Source organism: Pantherophis guttatus, chromosome 1, assembly GCF_059756535.1.
Source record: "Pantherophis guttatus breed Tessera chromosome 1, ASM5975653v1, whole genome shotgun sequence".
NCBI lineage: Eukaryota > Metazoa > Chordata > Lepidosauria > Squamata > Colubridae > Pantherophis > Pantherophis guttatus.
In genome coordinates this window covers 303751139-303768016 of record NC_142063.1, presented here as the reverse complement: position 1 = coordinate 303768016, position 16878 = coordinate 303751139, and the positions used below count along the sequence as shown (strand labels likewise).

At 38.0% G+C, this 16878-nt stretch overlaps 1 protein-coding gene across 10 annotated transcripts in view; it reads right to left on the bottom strand.

Annotated features, from left to right (window-relative positions):
* The window catches only part of PPM1B (protein phosphatase, Mg2+/Mn2+ dependent 1B), an 82473-nt gene extending 66666 nt beyond the window's left edge, over window positions 1-15807 (bottom strand). For 2 of the 10 annotated variants that reach the window (XM_087883237.1, XM_034427667.3), the window contains exon 1: window positions 15483-15807. The gene's annotated coding sequence lies outside the window, so the exon portion shown is untranslated. The other 8 variants (XM_034427669.3, XM_034427666.3, XM_087883236.1 and 5 more) reach the window with 7 other exon arrangements.
* Between the last annotated feature and the right edge of the window lie 1071 nt (window positions 15808-16878).

Here is a 16878-nt window from a genome sequence, read left to right as displayed (position 1 = left end):
AGCCCCTGGCCTCCGGGACTGTTTTATGCCTTTCCCCCTCCCCCTCTGATCTCCAAAGTCATCAGGAAGCTGCTGGAGAGGGCGGAGTTTCTGCTGCTGGCACTTCATTGGTCCAGGCAGACCTGGTTCGCAGACCTGGTGGCCCTTTCAGTGGCTTGGCTCTGGAGGATTCCTCCGGATAGGATTTCCCTCAGCCAGGGGGCGTTGCTTCACCTGGACCCTCAAGTGGTTCCAACTGATGGCCTGGCGCTTGAGCAGAGCCTACTGAGGAAGGACAAGTTGTCCTCCAGGGTCATCACGACTATTCAAGCCTCGCAATGGGCATCCACCAACTGCATCTACGACGCTACATGGCGTACCTTTTGCGACTGGAGCGCCAGGAAGGGCCTGGTTCCCATAGAAGTGGCCACTGCCCACTTCTTGAACTTCCTCCAAGACAGTCTCGATGAGGGATTGGCACCGAACACGCTTCGGAGACAGGTAGCAGCCCTTTTCTCCGTTTTGGGTTGGGGCTCCAGGGAATCGCTTTGACAACCAGTGGTTCGGCAGTTTCTCATGGGTGCCACCAATCTTTGTTCCCCCATGGTTCACCACTATCCCACTTGGGATCTTACTAAGATCTTAAATTCCCTTACCTGCGGCCCTTTTGAACCTCTGTGGGAGGCCAGCCTTAGTTTTCTATCATATAAGGTGGCCTTTCCGGTGGCCGTAACCTATCTGAGTAATATCTGAGTTGGCGCCTCTTTCGATGAGGAACAACCTTTGTGTCTTCCATACCGACAGTCGTATTACGTCTGGACCTGACTTTCATTCCCAAGGTCAACTCTACATTCCACAGGAACATCTGAGGAACATTTCTCAGGAATTGATATTGCCCAATTTCTGTCCTGAGCCAATCCATCGCCTGGAACACAGATGGCTTACCTTGGATATATGGAGGGCCCTCTATATATATCTCAAGAAGACTTCCTCTTTCCAACTGATGGAATCTTTTTTCGTCTCCTTTCAACCTGCCACCCTGAGTCATAGGGTTACATCATTTACCTTGGGGAGATGGATTCCAGTTTGTATTGCCAGGGCCTAAGAGGCCCAGGCCTTGCCCATCCCACGATGTATCACCGCCCACTCCACCAGGAGCGTGGCCACCTTGGCCCTGTGGGCTACGCAAGCCTCCTTGGAGGAGGTATGTCAGGCTGTTACCTGGTCATCCCGTACACCATTTATCCACCATTATAAGCTAGACGTTTACGCCTCAGCGGAGGCGGCCTTTGGGCAGCGGATGCTCCAATGAGTCCATTCAGAGAGGAGACACCGGACTAGTCATCTCCCTCCCATTAGGACACACTGCTTTGGTATGTCCCATATCTGGCTGCTGGTCCCACCTTTATGGAGAAGGGGCATTGGTCCTACCTGAACGCCCTTTCTCGGGACAGTGGGACCAGCAGCCAGCCCCACCCTGATTGTCTTCCAGTCCAGTCTCTGGGGTGGGGGCATAACCTTGTCTTTTCAGCTCAACACATCAGTCTGCAGCTTCGTTCTTGTCTAAAGGCTGGGAAGCAACAGGAAGAGGAGGAGCATAGCAGTTTGCAGACTCAGTCCTATCAGATAACAGATGGAGTTAACCCATTCCTGGCTGCTGTTCCCACCGTCCCGAGAAAGGGCATTCAGGTAGGATCAACGCTCCTTTAAGCAACAAGAATTATACCTCACCCTTGCAAAATAGGTCACCAATCTATAAATGTCTGCATCTATATTTGCAAAATTGCTATATAAATTAAAAAATATCACAATTGTAGAATTCTATTACCAATCAACCAGTTTGACCTACTATCTACTATATAAAAATGTTAATAGGCAGTCCTAACCATGAAGCTAAACCTCAAAGGTCTCTGTTAACAATCTATTATTGTATTTAACTCACAGAAAGTCCACAAGCGGCTTCTATTCTCTCATAAATTACTCCCATTGTCTCCAATCCATCCAGAATCAAATACCATTGACTGATCTTGATAATAAAAACAGCTCCCAGTTTACTAGCTCTTGAGCTTGATAATTCCAAACAGTTACAACTAGTAGAACATGAAGGGAGCATCAGGTCTGCAGAAACTAACATTTTAAAAATCTGATAATGACACTAACAGATATTCACAATGTGACACTATAGTGCCAAGATAAACAACCAGGAATTTTTAATTAAGGCAGCACATTCTTTATAGTGAAATTTTAAGGAGGAGGATCACAGTAATTGATTCATAAATGTAATACAAGGACTTAAAATAATGAATTTACATAAAGCTTATCCATCAGAAATATAGACCAAAGACAAGAATGTTAAGAATTCAGAGTAAAATAAACGATTTCATGTGGAAGACAGTATCGCTATACAGAAATAAAAAACAAGAACATGCCAATTAATTTTTTCTAGTCTGGAGAAACTAGGTGCTCCTAATTTACTTAATAAAAAGACTATTTCCTCTTAGCAAATATTGGTGTGTCTATTTGGGATCATTTGCTGATAAAAAGATGTTAAGAAAAACTGCAATTCTTTTAGATCTGTGGCTTTGGAAATATATAGCTGCTTGAGAGGGTTTGCCTAATGATTTTAACCCTTTGTAATTTTTAAACAAGGTTTCTCTCTCTTTCTTCCTAATTCATTTAACTTTTCCCCTCATCTCATCACCATCCACTTTTATTCCCGTTTTATTCCTTTTTTCCCCTTCAGTGCACTTCTCTCAATGTTTCTTGCTGTTTTTGTTGCAGACTGTGTGCATTAACCAGCGCTAGATGTCACAAGCACATTACATTTGTGATGCAGGTCTTGTGATGGCCACTAGTAAACTTCCAAGTGCATTTTAAAATGTTAGCATTAGTCTTTAAAGTCCTATCTGTCTTAGTGTCAAAGTGTCATTGCTTTTTCCAACTAAGAGACCCAGGGGGAGGAAATGCATGTAATTCCTCACTATCAAGAGACATTTGTCTTTCTTGAAGCAGGTTAAGAGAAAGTTTTTTAATTAGTTAGGATATAAATACTATCAAAGGGGTTTTATATATTGCACCAGTTAACTATGACTATTGATTTTAACTATTTGTATTACTATTGAACTATATACCTTAGATATTTAACCGTTTATATACTGCCAAGTCATATGACTTTAGTGGTATAAAAGTCATTAATATAAAATTATTTTTTGAAGGTACACATTTGCACATATTATGAATACATGTTACTAAGTAGTCACCTGCACAGATGCACAGTAGGGCATCTCCATTGGTTTCAGATGAAATTGGCTATTTTGAATTTAACAATTTTAGCATTACAGTTAGTTCTCCATTAATGACTGGTCACTTAATGACATATGAAGTTATAATGGATGTCCCCAGAACTATTTACAATCTATTTTCGGAGTTATGATGGCCACACACACTCCTGCAATCATGCAATCACATTCTAGGTGCTTGGCAACAGGTCACCTTTATTGCTGTTTCCAGGGTCTCGGAGTCACATGACCACAATTTCCATCACCCCAAAAAAAAAAAAAACAACAACCATCCATCCATTGAGGAAAATGGGTTTGCTTAATGTGGCATTCAACTAACAACTGCAGTTTTCATCTAACAACCATTGTTAAAAACGATTGTAACTTCAAATCTAGTCACATGATGCTCAATTTATGACTGCAAAAACTTGTGACTATAATTCTGAGCTCAACTACATGTATAATCCTCGACTTACAGTCACGATTGGGACCAGAATTTCTGTCTTAAATCATTGCGGACATTGGTTAAGACAGATTCGCTTTCTCCAAAGTAGGCATAATTTTGAAAAGTCATTAAATGAATGGTGGCAAATCAAGGACTACCTGTACACATGATTTTGTCTGTGCTTCTAGCCCCTTTCTATTTATTCATCTTTGGGGGAGGTTTTCTTTTTCCTGAGGTAAAAACAATAAATTTATGTTATGATTTTGTTTAACCAAACATTTTTAGATCACATTATAATATGCAGACTCTCACAAGACAAGATAATTAAAACATGAAATGGTGAATTGGTGTCACATACAGGCCCCCAGGACATTCAAAGGATTATGATAACATTCTGGTTGAGGAGAGAACCCAGATGGCAATGAAAGGAGAGGTTGTAATCATGGGCGACTTCAACATGCCCGATGTTAAGTGGAATCTTTCAAATGCATTTAAAAACAGGAGCAGGAATATGTTAGAGACATTAAAAGGTGCCTCTCTAAACCAATGAGTAAAATGCCTAACAAGAGGCATATTCTAAAACTACTTTTGACAAATAGGGATAGGGTGGGGGAAAGTTTAGGTTCTAGCGATCACCAATGCTTTTGGTTAACATTAAAACTAAAGGCAATACAGCATACACTAAAACTAGTTTTATAGACTTCAAGCAGACAAATTTTACCAAAATGGGAGATTATCTAAAACATAAATTTGAAGGGTGCAACGCTCAATGGACACTGATAATATCTGCCATCCTAGATGCAACTAGTCTCTATGTGAAGCTCGTTAATTAAAAAAAAAAACACTCTGATTTATAGCAAATGTACATAGGATAGTAAAGGAGAAAAAAATCAGCATAGATATAAAAATAGCTGAAATGTAGCTGATTGAGAGGTATATTACAGGTATATAAGAAGCTACAAACAAGTTATTAGTGCTATTAAAGTGCAGAAAGAAGGGGAACTGGCTAAATCTATTAAAAAGGGGGACAAAATCTTTTTTCTAGGTATAAAAGGGGGAAAAACTGTGTAATCACTAAAATCAAAGATTTAAACAATTCTTATGCTAAGGGAGACCTGGCTACACAAACCATCCAAAAATATACTTCTATTCAGTCTGCTCAGAAGTAGATGCCAATTACAAAAACAAGTTGGAGGATCGTATTAGTCCTTTTCCGGATTTCTTTTCCAGGGTTTTTAGAGGTAGAGGTAGAAGATGGGTCCAGATGGTATTCATCTCAGTATTCTGAGGGAATTTCTAGGCATGCTCACTGGACTATTAACTGATCTGTTTACCCAGTCTCTCCTAACAGGTGAAGTTCCCTAGGACGGGCAAACAGCTAATTTTGTACCCCTCTACAGAAAGGAGGGCTAGGAAAAAAGCTAGAAACTATAGGCCAGTGAACTTAACATCTGTAGTAGTAAAGTTAATGGAATCAATCCTGGAAAAAAAAGGATTAACATTTAAAACCGTACAACTTGATGGACTCAAAGCAACATGGCTTTACTGAGGGCAGATCATGTCAAACTAATCCAGTTGACTTTTTTTTACTATGTCACAAATGTTTTAGATGAAGGTGGTGCTCTAGACATAGCCTTTCTGGATTTTAGCAAAACATTTGATACAGTTCCACATAATGAGCTTATAAAAAAGTTGTAGAGGCTAGGGCTTAACTACTGGATGATCCAGGGGAAAGGAAGTTGGCTCAGGTTAGATCCCAGTGTGTGATAATTGACTGTCTGAACCAGTCATAAGTGGTATACCATAAGGCTCAGTCCTAGATCCTATTCTGTTTATAATGTGCTTATAAGTGATAGAACAGAAGGATTGCTAGATAAGGTTTGTCTTTCTGCCAATTACACAAAAGTGTGTGATGGAGTTAATGTTAGGAATATTTGTAACTTGGAAAACAATTTGGCATTGCTGGAAATTTGATCAAAAATGTATAAACTGCAGTTCAATGTTTTTAAATGTGAGATTATGCATCCAGGGAAAAAGAATCCTCTGGCAGAGTACAATACTGGAGGTACAGTGTTAAGACAGAACAACTGAATTTAGGTGTGCTCATAGCAGATGATTGCAAAGTGTGTCCAGGCAGCTGTGAAAGCAAACAAAATTCTGGGATGCTTCACTAGAGGATCAACAGCAGGAAAAAGGAGGCCCTAATCCCATTATATAGGGCTTAGTCAGTTGCCTATTTAGAAAACAGTCTCCAGCTGTGGAGACCTAACTTTTAAAAATATAAGATTGAGTCTCAAGACAATCAACAAAAATAGTGCAAGATCTGAGGGACAAAACATCAAAAATAATGTTAGATAGTATTACTTCACAGAAATAGGTAGTGGGTCAATTGTCAGTAACTGAGTTAAACATGCTTGGGATGAACCCATGCCTATCATCCGACAAAAAATAAAAATACTGTATTTTTCACCCCAAAAGGGAGTGAAAATTTAGGTGCGTCTTATACACCGAATGTAGCCCTGCCCACCCACTGGCCCCCACCCTTTGGCCTGTGCCTCACAGCAGTTACCTTCTTGCAAGCAAACAGCAAGAAAAAACAGCCCCTTTCAGCTTCAGCATAGGTTAATTAGCACAAGTTGATTAGCAAAGCCTCCCAACTCTCAGCTGATTTGCTCTCAGCTGTTCTGCGCAGGGCTCTCCTGCTTGCTGCAAAAAGTGCTGGAGCAGATTTTTTTTTCCCGAACTATGCTGAAAAAACAAAACTGAAAGTAAAGCAGGCTCTTTGATGCAATGTGACAAAATGAGGCAGAGAGAGATTTCTTTTTCTTTTTTCTCACCAAAAAAGGTAGGTGCAAACAATGGGAAATTTAGGACAAAAGAGGAGAGTTCAAGATTTTAAAACACAAAAGAAAAAAAGCTGTATTTAACTAGGGAATTGTAATAATTGAGATACTATTAATTGTATATTGTGTTGAAAGCAGAAATGGTTAATTGTGGTTTGGAGGAATATATGGGGGAAATTATTTGGTTTATTATTATTGGTAAATATAATTGATTTGTAAGAAATTGGATTGCATGGAAATAATTGGAATATTCATGTTCATATTGATTAATATACAAAAAAATAGTTATAACTAATTGATTTATATAAAAATGTTGAATTTGTATTAAACAATTGTAATATTAAATAATTAACCAATGTGAAGATGGATTTAAAAATAGATGACAACGGGAAGGGGTATAATATAGAAGGGAAAAATTGAATTTGATTAAGATTAGAGATGAGGATGAAGGGTAATATTGGTTTTTAAAAAAAAAATAGATGAGGAATAAATATGGCAAAAAGGAAATATAGAAATTGTAAATTTAATTGAAATGACTAAACACTGTTTAAATTTGTGAACCAGCCAAACACTCTGTTCAAAGAAAATACATTGTATGTTTGTGTTTGTCTAAAAAATAAAAAAAAACTTTTTTAAAAAAAACAACAACCAAAAAAGGTAGGTGCGTCTTATACTCCGAAAAATATGGTAAATAAGTAAAAAACCAAATTAAAATTAAAGCAATAAAAATGATTAAAATTAAAAATTAAAAACAAAACAAAAATAAACATACCCTTAAAGGCACACTCAACGGACCACTGGGGGGGGGGGGTTGCCATCAGTTTTCTATATTTCTATATTAAATGTAAATAAGTTAAACAATTACAAGAGTATTTTCTTCAGTCTTATGCATTATTTTCAGGAAAATACAGTATATTATTCAGCAGCTTGGAACTTGAATATAAAGGTAGTCTTTCCTTAATGACCAGTTGCTGAGGGGCTTTTTAAAGTTCTGCAAACCCACCAAAAGATACTTATGACCTGGTTCTGGAGTTCCAACAGTTGCACAGATGCCATGGACATATGACAGCATTTTGGACACTTGGCAATCGGCTCACTTTTACATTTGATTGAAGAGTTCATGGTTACCATGATTTTTTTTTTTGATTTTTTTTTTTGCCAGTTTCTGGTCTTTTCCGCTGGTTTCCAGCACAAACCACTCATAGAACTACACTGATTTGCGTAACAACAGTAATGTTTGCTTAATGACCATTGCAAAAAAGTTGAAAAATCAGCTCCAGCCACACGGGTGCATCAACGTACAACTGTGATTCCTTACAAAGGAAATTCAAAGGCTCCATTAGTCATAAATTGAGGATTACCACTATCTGAAAATTTTCACACAGGTGGCTATGAACACACATGCTCTATTACTATTTTATTTTGTAACACCACACACAACTTTTACAAGAGGCTGTAATAAAAGTGTCTTTAAAGGGAATGCCTACCAACTATTTAGGGTTCTAGAAACGGACAACTCCTTTCTGTATAGTATCCCATTTCTATCCATCCCAAGCATTCCATCATCACTAAGTACACTGAAGCTTGCTCATCCTTTTCCTCTTATGATTCTCCTCTCCTTCCCAAGGTTTTTCCCCTTCCTAACCCCCAATTCTTTTAGTATTCTAATATTTTCCTTAAGAGTATGGAAACACACACTTTTGTATATAAAGATCCAAGTCAATGGATCACTATTAATATAGAATTTATATACTAAAAATACAAATTGTTTCCACACAAAGTATCATTATTTTTAGATTTAGAGTTTTTTCAAATTAGAGCAAGTATAAGCTACTGGTTCAAAACCAGTGTGAATTTGATTTAAATCAAGTCGATTTAAATCACGATTTAATTCATTACTTAAATTACTAGTAAAAAGGCTTGATTTAAATCAACTCAATTTAAATCATAATTTTTAAAGAGCAACTGTCATCTCAGCCCCTCTGACCCGCGGTTGACTCACTGACAGTCCCATTCACTTTAATGGGATGGCTGGTGATGCGGCAGTGACGCTAAAGGTGAGGGACGTGGCAGGCAGCAGGTGAGTGGATGCCCGCTAATAGGCACTGCCATGATGGATCTGAAATGACAAGTGCTCTTTAATATGTTTCCAACTTTTGTATCTATGTATTTTATTTTGTGCCTGTTCATCGCCTTGAGTCCTTCAGGAGTAGGGCGGTATATAAATTTTTTATATATATATATATATATATATATATATATATATATATATATATATATATATATATATATATATATATATAAGCTGCTTAGAAGGTTTTACTTTCATTTTTACTGATTGCTCTTCCTCCTCACTGGTTCAGATGCATTTCTCTTCAATCATAGTTTGTAGTATACATATATTTCCAAAACAATGAGATAAAGGAATATTCCTGAACTTTGTTTTATGATTTATCTCATGGTTACTGTGAAATTGTGTGAATCAATGCAGTGCATGTTATATCAGAGCTTGGATTCACTGAATGAGTTTACCAAACATACAGCCTCATGCTACATAGCTAAGCTCCATTTCACGCTGAATAAACTAAATTATTAATGTATCTCAAATAGAAAATAATATTTAGATTTTTATTTCAAAAGCATTTTATTAAAATAAATTTGATAAAAATCAAAAAAATCCAATTTAAATAAAAAAATCCAATTTTTTTTTTAAAATCATCGATTTTTATCCACCCTGTTCAAAACTCCCCCTGCTTCTGCATGTCTCTGTGCCTTTCCTGGATTCAGGTTCCCTTTCTATGCACTGTATACCTATCTTCCACAGCGTATACACTCATCTCCCCATTTCTATAAGTCTCCAATTCTATAAATTCCCATTCGTGCACATATTTTCTATAGATATTCCCATTTCTGCCTTTCTGTATTATAATGAAATATGATGAAACTGTATATAGATGGATTTCTTGGTTTTTAATCTGTGAGGATATTTCCCATTCTGATAAAATAGGTCAACTGTATATCTTGCATATCAAGGGGATAACACAATGCACTAAGCCATAAGTACTGAATGAATCACAATTGAATGGTTTTTCTGCACAACACAGTAAAATACTGCTTAGTATGCTACATGAATGGGGCCACTTATGTTCTTTTTTCTAATAGGCAGAACATAATAACAAATGCAAAGATTCTATGAACACAAGACTTGTTAATTTTATAATTCAAGGTCAAAGTTATACTAAGTGGCTTCAAAACCAATTCACTATGCTCAACTCTGAAAAGTTCTTAGCAATTTAAGTTAGAATGCTATCTTATTAAACATTATGTGCAAAATTATTTAAATACAAAGTGTTTATAAGTAGGTAGAAAACCAGTGACTTAAGTTCTGATATTTAATTCTGAATATGTATTAGACTCATTTTTTAAAAAAATGAAATCAACATTTTGCATAATGTTGAGGGGTTGTGAGGCAGGGGAAAAAAAGTATGCTGGGGAAAAAAACCCAAAATGCATATGGGAAAAATACTATTAGGCTACTATATATGAAACAATATATGATATATCATGTATGATACTGTGAAGTTCAGGAAATCACCCAATAAAATCAGTTGCTAAAGGAATGTCTATTATACATCAAAACTAATACTATAAACGGCTTCATAATTATGCAGAAAATATCATTTTGGGCCTTTATAAATGGAAGGTTCAACAGCTCCTATAAGAAATTCCCCAAGTTCAAAAGGACCCAATACTATAACAGTAATCAAAAGTGATTACTTTTGCAAAGAACAGAATGAGATTTAATTTCTTCAGATTTCTACCTTGAGCCTTTCATCCTATTGTATATTTCAGCTGGGCTCAAAAATTACAAAAGATATGCTATTTTTTAAAATGCTATTATTTCTGAACTCTCATATGCTGGAAAATTATTCATATACTTTAAAAGCAGCTTACAAGGATTTAGTTATTTCTGTAGGCATGCTTCCATATATTTGCAAGTATATTGCAGCTATTATGTGCAGTAACATCTGTACTGGGTTAGCAAGAATCTTTAAAACAGTATCCACTATTGAATGATTTGGTAACATTAACTGAGTAGCAAATGAAACATCTAGTAAAATCTATTCCTTACTGCTATCTAAATATTGTCTACTATCTAAATAATATGTGGAATAAAAATCTGGTATGTAGCCTGATTGTTCCTGAATGAAAGGAAAGCAAATTATATTCCTTTTTTACTCTTCTTTCCAACTAAACCTTTCTATTCTACTTCTTTCACTGTTCGCCACTTCTGGCATACACTATATCAACAGTGGTCTTACTACTGATTTATTCTAAAACAGCTCATTATAAAACTTATTATAGAATCATAATCTTCAACTCCATGAAAAACTAGCTGTGTGCAGTTTCTTTATGAGAGAGAATTTAAAATTGGAACATGAGATAAGCAGACCACAAATACACTGATTTCAAAGCCTGAAAAGTTCTCATGTAATTGCAGACATTAATCTGTTTTAATTATTGAAATCTAGTGAAACTAATGGTGAAAAGTATATTGCTCATAACCAAATTTGATGTTTATTATATAGCAACTTTTCCTTAGAGATTCATATTCTGAACCTCCTTATTGAACTCTTGCATTGTATTTTTTCATATTAATAATGCAAGAAACATTAAATATCAAGGTACTTTGCAATCTCACTTCTAATTTTAAAAAATTGTAGCAAGTCAAAGGAACAAAGTATGAATGCAATGCAGTCACTGCTTTCATTAAATGATTAAGACATAATAAAGTATAAGTTGTTTGTGTCCACTGGAAAATTTGCAGTACCCTTTTTCAGATATTCAGATAAAGCATACCATTTATTAGAAAAAGAACTAAAAATAGCTTCACCTTTAGCATTGAATACTAAAGAAAAAAGTGGGGGAGGGGCAGCAAGACTGCATGGTAGAATCCACAGCTGAGGAATAAGAGAATATTAAGGAAGAATTCAGCTGGTGCCAAGTTGACACCAGGCTTCTTGGCTATTTCAGTTCGTTCTAAACATAAACAATTCATATGCTTTAAATGGTCAAGCTACTATCTGGCTTTTGGCAGAACTCCAGAGAAGTGAAGTTCTACTGTTATAAAGTAGCCACTGAAAAACACACCTCTGACATGCTTTGGATATTCTTGTGAGTTTGTATAATATGAATGCTTTATTTGCTTAAATATTTTTAGTGTAGGATCTAACAGTAATTCAGGATTTCGTAGCAAGGACCAGCCTTTTGAGTCATGAGTTGCAATCCTTCTTTTCTAAAGCTTCAAGGAATTTACAGGATCATTTTATTCATCCCAATTGCTATTTTATTAATAAATTCTAGCAGTATTGCACTACTATTGCCAGTTTAAAATAGCCAGAAATCCTCAGTTAGGAAGTACAGTACTTTATGATTATAATTCACTGATAATTTTAGACAATATAGAAAGTTATGATAAAAATAAGATGGCATACGCATAAACATAACCAGTAGCTTGTGGGTTAAGACCACCTGTCCAACTCAACAATGCTCTACTACCATTAAATATTAGAATATTAGAATCTGTAGTACTGATAGGAAACTAAGATGGAGTCAACAACTGGCAGCTAGATAATATAGGTAAGCTTAGTGAGCTACCATTCCTCTTATTCAATTTTAGTTGTTTAGAACATTATAACTGGACAATATGCAAATACTGCTGCTACATTGTAAATCGCCCAGAGTGCTATAAAACAGTATGGGGCGGTATATTAGCCTAAATGCTATTTCTATCATAGTTGATACATTCAAAACCTGCTTTCTGCAGAACACAACAGCAATAAAATACATAAGATGACAAAATATTGTTCTATTATATTGATTTTAAAAGTATACCAAACCTGCATTAAGCTGCTAGAGACTATTGCTATAATATTCTAATTAAAAGGCCATATTAACTCTAAGAACTGTACATATTGCCATATTGCCTGTAGCACCATCTAAGCTTATTGAAATATTGCCAAACTACCTTTAGCATATGCAAAATCAATTTACCTTATATTCAAAATTTCCAAGCATTTTTGTAGTACAGGGCAAGAAAGAATCCTCCTTCCCCTATTCAATTTTTTCTGTACACAGATTGTCTGAAGGTATCAAAATTTCTATATTAACAGTTCATAGCAGAGGTGGGGAACCATGGCCTCTTTATGACTTGTGGACTTCAACTCCCAGAACTCCTGAGCCAGAATGGCTGGCTCAGGAATTCTGGGAGTTGAAGTCCAGAAGTCATAAAAGGGCCATCGTTCACCCCGCCTGGTTTATAACATTATGTCGCCACTGTTGTGGCAATATTCCTAATTTAAGACAGGCTTTACATTACCAAAATAATCAGATGCCAGTATAAAGTGATATTGCAGAAATGATTCTATAACACTTTGTGTATTTCATATTTGATTACTGGGCAGAGCAGCTTACAATTTGGTTGATTAGTTGTGGCAGCACAACTAATCATTTTCCCTAGGCAATGTCTCTATTCCCTCCACTGTATTATAATGAGACCTATTGTACAGTCTTCACAACTATAACCAGTAGAAAACACGATCTTAAGAGCTGCAGAAAAGAACATAATGTGACAGAATAAAAACCGCCTACTGGGGGCAGAGAAAACTCCTGTCTAATCAGCTGTGACAAATCGCAATGATGTTTATATTATGGATGGCAAGAGATTCCAATCTTAACTTTTAAGGACTTAACTTCAAGAAATTATGTTAAGAGAAAAAAAGTCATCCTATTATGTATTCAAATTGGATCTTCAGCATAAAAACCAAAACACTACCACTATACAAAGGTAAAGTTCTATATAGAAAAGGATTGGTTTCCACTATGATGGTTTTTAAATACAGCTAAGTTATCTGCTGTAAGAAATTATCAGTCAAGTCTTCAATGTCAAGTTTTCAATGATTAATTTCTGTAAATTCTTAAATACTTTTAATCCCACATTTTTTCACAAGTTACATGCACCTAGCTCAATCTTGTGGTAAATCCACATTAAACAAGCTATACTGTACTCAGATTAACTTCACTAGTTTAATATATGTATGTGGATAACAGCATCTCTAAGTGGCACATGTCTATGTAAGATAGTCATATTTACAAATACCTAAGTTTTCTGTATATCACTGTCTTATTCTGCTCAAAATCATACCTCATAAATTTCATTATTCCATACATGACCTGAATAAAAATTCTCAAATTATTATTGATCTAATAATTCTGCTTACAAATAGCATTTCCCTTTAACAATGCTAAGTTCTTTGATTAAATAATTACACATCCCCTGAACAATCAAATACCAGGTACAAATAAGTTCAAATTTACAACTCCATCTTTGTATTAGTACTTTCTCATGAAATATGAATATGTTTTTCAAAAGCAACTGCAAGTTACCCTAATTTCAATCTATTCTTCAACTTTCTAGTCACCATCTTAAGTTTTTCCAATCATTATGCAAAATTAGAAATTTGTCTTCCACTTGTACTCCCTTAAAACGAAGGCACAGACAGCAATACAAAACTACAGAGAATCACTTATGGGATTGGAATAGAGATTTTCAAATATATTTTTAAAAACACCTTATATTATACATGCTTTCTATGGAGGTAAAGTTTAAAACGCATATCAATAAAAGTAAATTAGTCAGCAAATAAGCAAGCAGCCCTCAGATCTGAATTCCAGTCAACCGCCAAAAGAGAGAGATTTCACTACTGCGTCCATCGCTAAAATTACGAGGAATGAGGGGCTATGTCCTTCAGGACCAGCACGGAGAGAGTTGTCCCCTTTTGGCAACATTAGTTCCCAACCTGCATTAATCCCAGAACCGCCCCTGCAGAGAATCTACATTTCAGAGGTTCGCGTATTTCTCCAAATCAGCAAATCGGGGAGGCCAGACCCTACTGAGCTTTTAAAAAAAAAAAAAAAATTTAATGGAATAACTATAAAATCCCACCCTGTGGTCGACATCCAAATAACGGAGCCTTAATATGTATTGGAGAAAAAGGTCCTCCGTCCGCCCAGGCCTCTCCTTCCCATCCAAAGGCAGGGAACCGCGAGATCTCGCTCATCCAGCCCACATCCCATCAAAAGCTGCCTTCCATCCCAAACTGCACCTTCCCACCCGGAGGCCCCAGCGGAGCAGCCGCAATCGGCCACGAGGGGCCTATGATCCGAGCCCCCAGAGCCCGCCCGTCTCCATCCTGCTCTTCCGACCGAAGACCACTTCCATCTCTCACCACCGGCCTTACAGCGCAGATACAAATTCAGCCATGGCGCTTTCTCCCCCCGCGGCTGCTGCTGCTGCTGCCCGCAACGCCAGCGGAGGCCGAGGCCGTCCTCCCTCTTCCTTCCACTCTGCGTCGGTTTTTTTTTTTTTTTGCTACGCTCAACGTCTCCCGCCTGACAAGGCCTCGTTCTCCCCGTCAGCCTTCGCCCACTCCCCGCCCCGCAATCCTTCCCTCCGAAAGAGCCGGCCCGGGCCTGTACCTGGCGCCGCAGCCTCTTAGCTTGCCTAAAAAATCCACGCCCGCCCGCGGAAGGAGCCTCCGTCTCCCCCACTTAGGCTTCGGGTCGGGACAGGCTACAGCTCGAGCCGCCGCCTCCGCCTTCTTCTAGTTTCTCCTCCTCACGCAGCGGCCTCTCCTTTCGTCGGCCTCTGCCCTCGCAATCCAAGCGCAGCCAGCAGCGCAGACATGTTGGAAGCCTGTATCCCAGCGGCCGCTACTAGGCCCTCCCTCCTTCCCTGCCGCGCAACGTCAGAATGCACCGGGTGGGAGGAGGGGACAAGAGCCCCCTCCCTTACCAGAGCCTCGGAGAGAGAGAGCGAGAGAGAGCTAGAGAGTGAGTGTCGAACCGGTATTTTTTTTAAAAAAGAAAAAGATTTACCTTTACTGGTCGCAATGACGGTCACTCAAACGCTCTGGTCCTCGCCCACATTTCCATTGGATCTCTCACCTGTCAAACCTCACATTCTAAATACCGATTGGTTAACTTATTTGCCATTTATAAAACAACGCCCGTTGGCTACGAGTCTCTTTCTCAGCTTCGCATCAATTGGTCGATAGAGGTCAGGTTCCCGCCCTCATCTATGTGCTTCTAGAAAGCTACATGGTTATGTAGTATGAAGCTTCATTGGTGCCACACGACTGCCAATTGACTTATTCAGCCCGCCCCATTCCCTACTACTTCTTTCTCTTACAAAACATACACTGATTTCCCCCTAGCCCGCCTTTATATTTTACCATCATTCAATTGGCTAAGAAAGATGTCCATCTTACCTAGCTTCCGTGTCCTTTAAAAGAGCTTCTCAAATAGCCGAAGAGGCTAGTGTCAATATTGTACTCTGATTGGGTAGGGCTGCATATGAGGCGGGGTGGAGGGGAATGAGAACGAGGCGGTGTTTGAAAAGCAATCGAACTGGTTGCCCTCCCTACTTCACTCCCCAAGGCCATAATGGACTCTTGTTTTTGATTGGCTAAACACTGGAGCGGCCTTCTCTCAAGTACTTACCAGGAACGGAGGGGACGGGAAGAGAGATACCCGTATGTTCTGCTGCATTACATCATTGCCAACCAATAGGAAAACACCGAAGGTCTCCGTTTACCTTTGGATGACAAAATGGCCTGAAGGTGGTAGATATTTATGTCCGGGCTTTCCAGTGGAGTATGCTTAATTAAAAAAAAGAAAAGAAAAGAAAACCCCGTTGAATCAAATGGGAAGTAGACTCCAGGAAACGTGCCTAGGAGCCTTAATATGAAGCAAGCATCTGTGGATTGAATTAAACCACTTTTCCAAATGCATGAAATTTTAGCCTCAGTTGACAGATACGCAGGAACAATCTACTGGAGGGAGGATGAGGGGAGGTTATTTTAAGATTAAAAGTGGGAGAAAGAAATTAAGAAATTAAACCGCTCTGGGGAATCTTTGAAAAGTTTTTTTTTTTTTATGCATTGCTCAAAACATCATGTTTCCCTGAAAAAAAAAAATTACACTGAATTCAAAAGGACAATCCAAGGGCTACATGAGGTACTAGAATACAATAAATGAGCCGGAAGGGACCTTGAGGGTCTTCTAGTCCAGCCTCCTACTCAAGCAGGAGAATCTATATTTCAGATAAGTGACTGTCTAGTCCAGGGGTGGGCAAATGTGGCCCTTTTATAACCTGTGGACTTCAACTCCCAGAATTCCTGAGACAGCTTGTAATGTGGCCCTTTTACAGGTTGTAAAAGGGCCACATTTGCCCACCCCTGGTCTAGTCTCTTATTAAAAACCTCCAGTGATG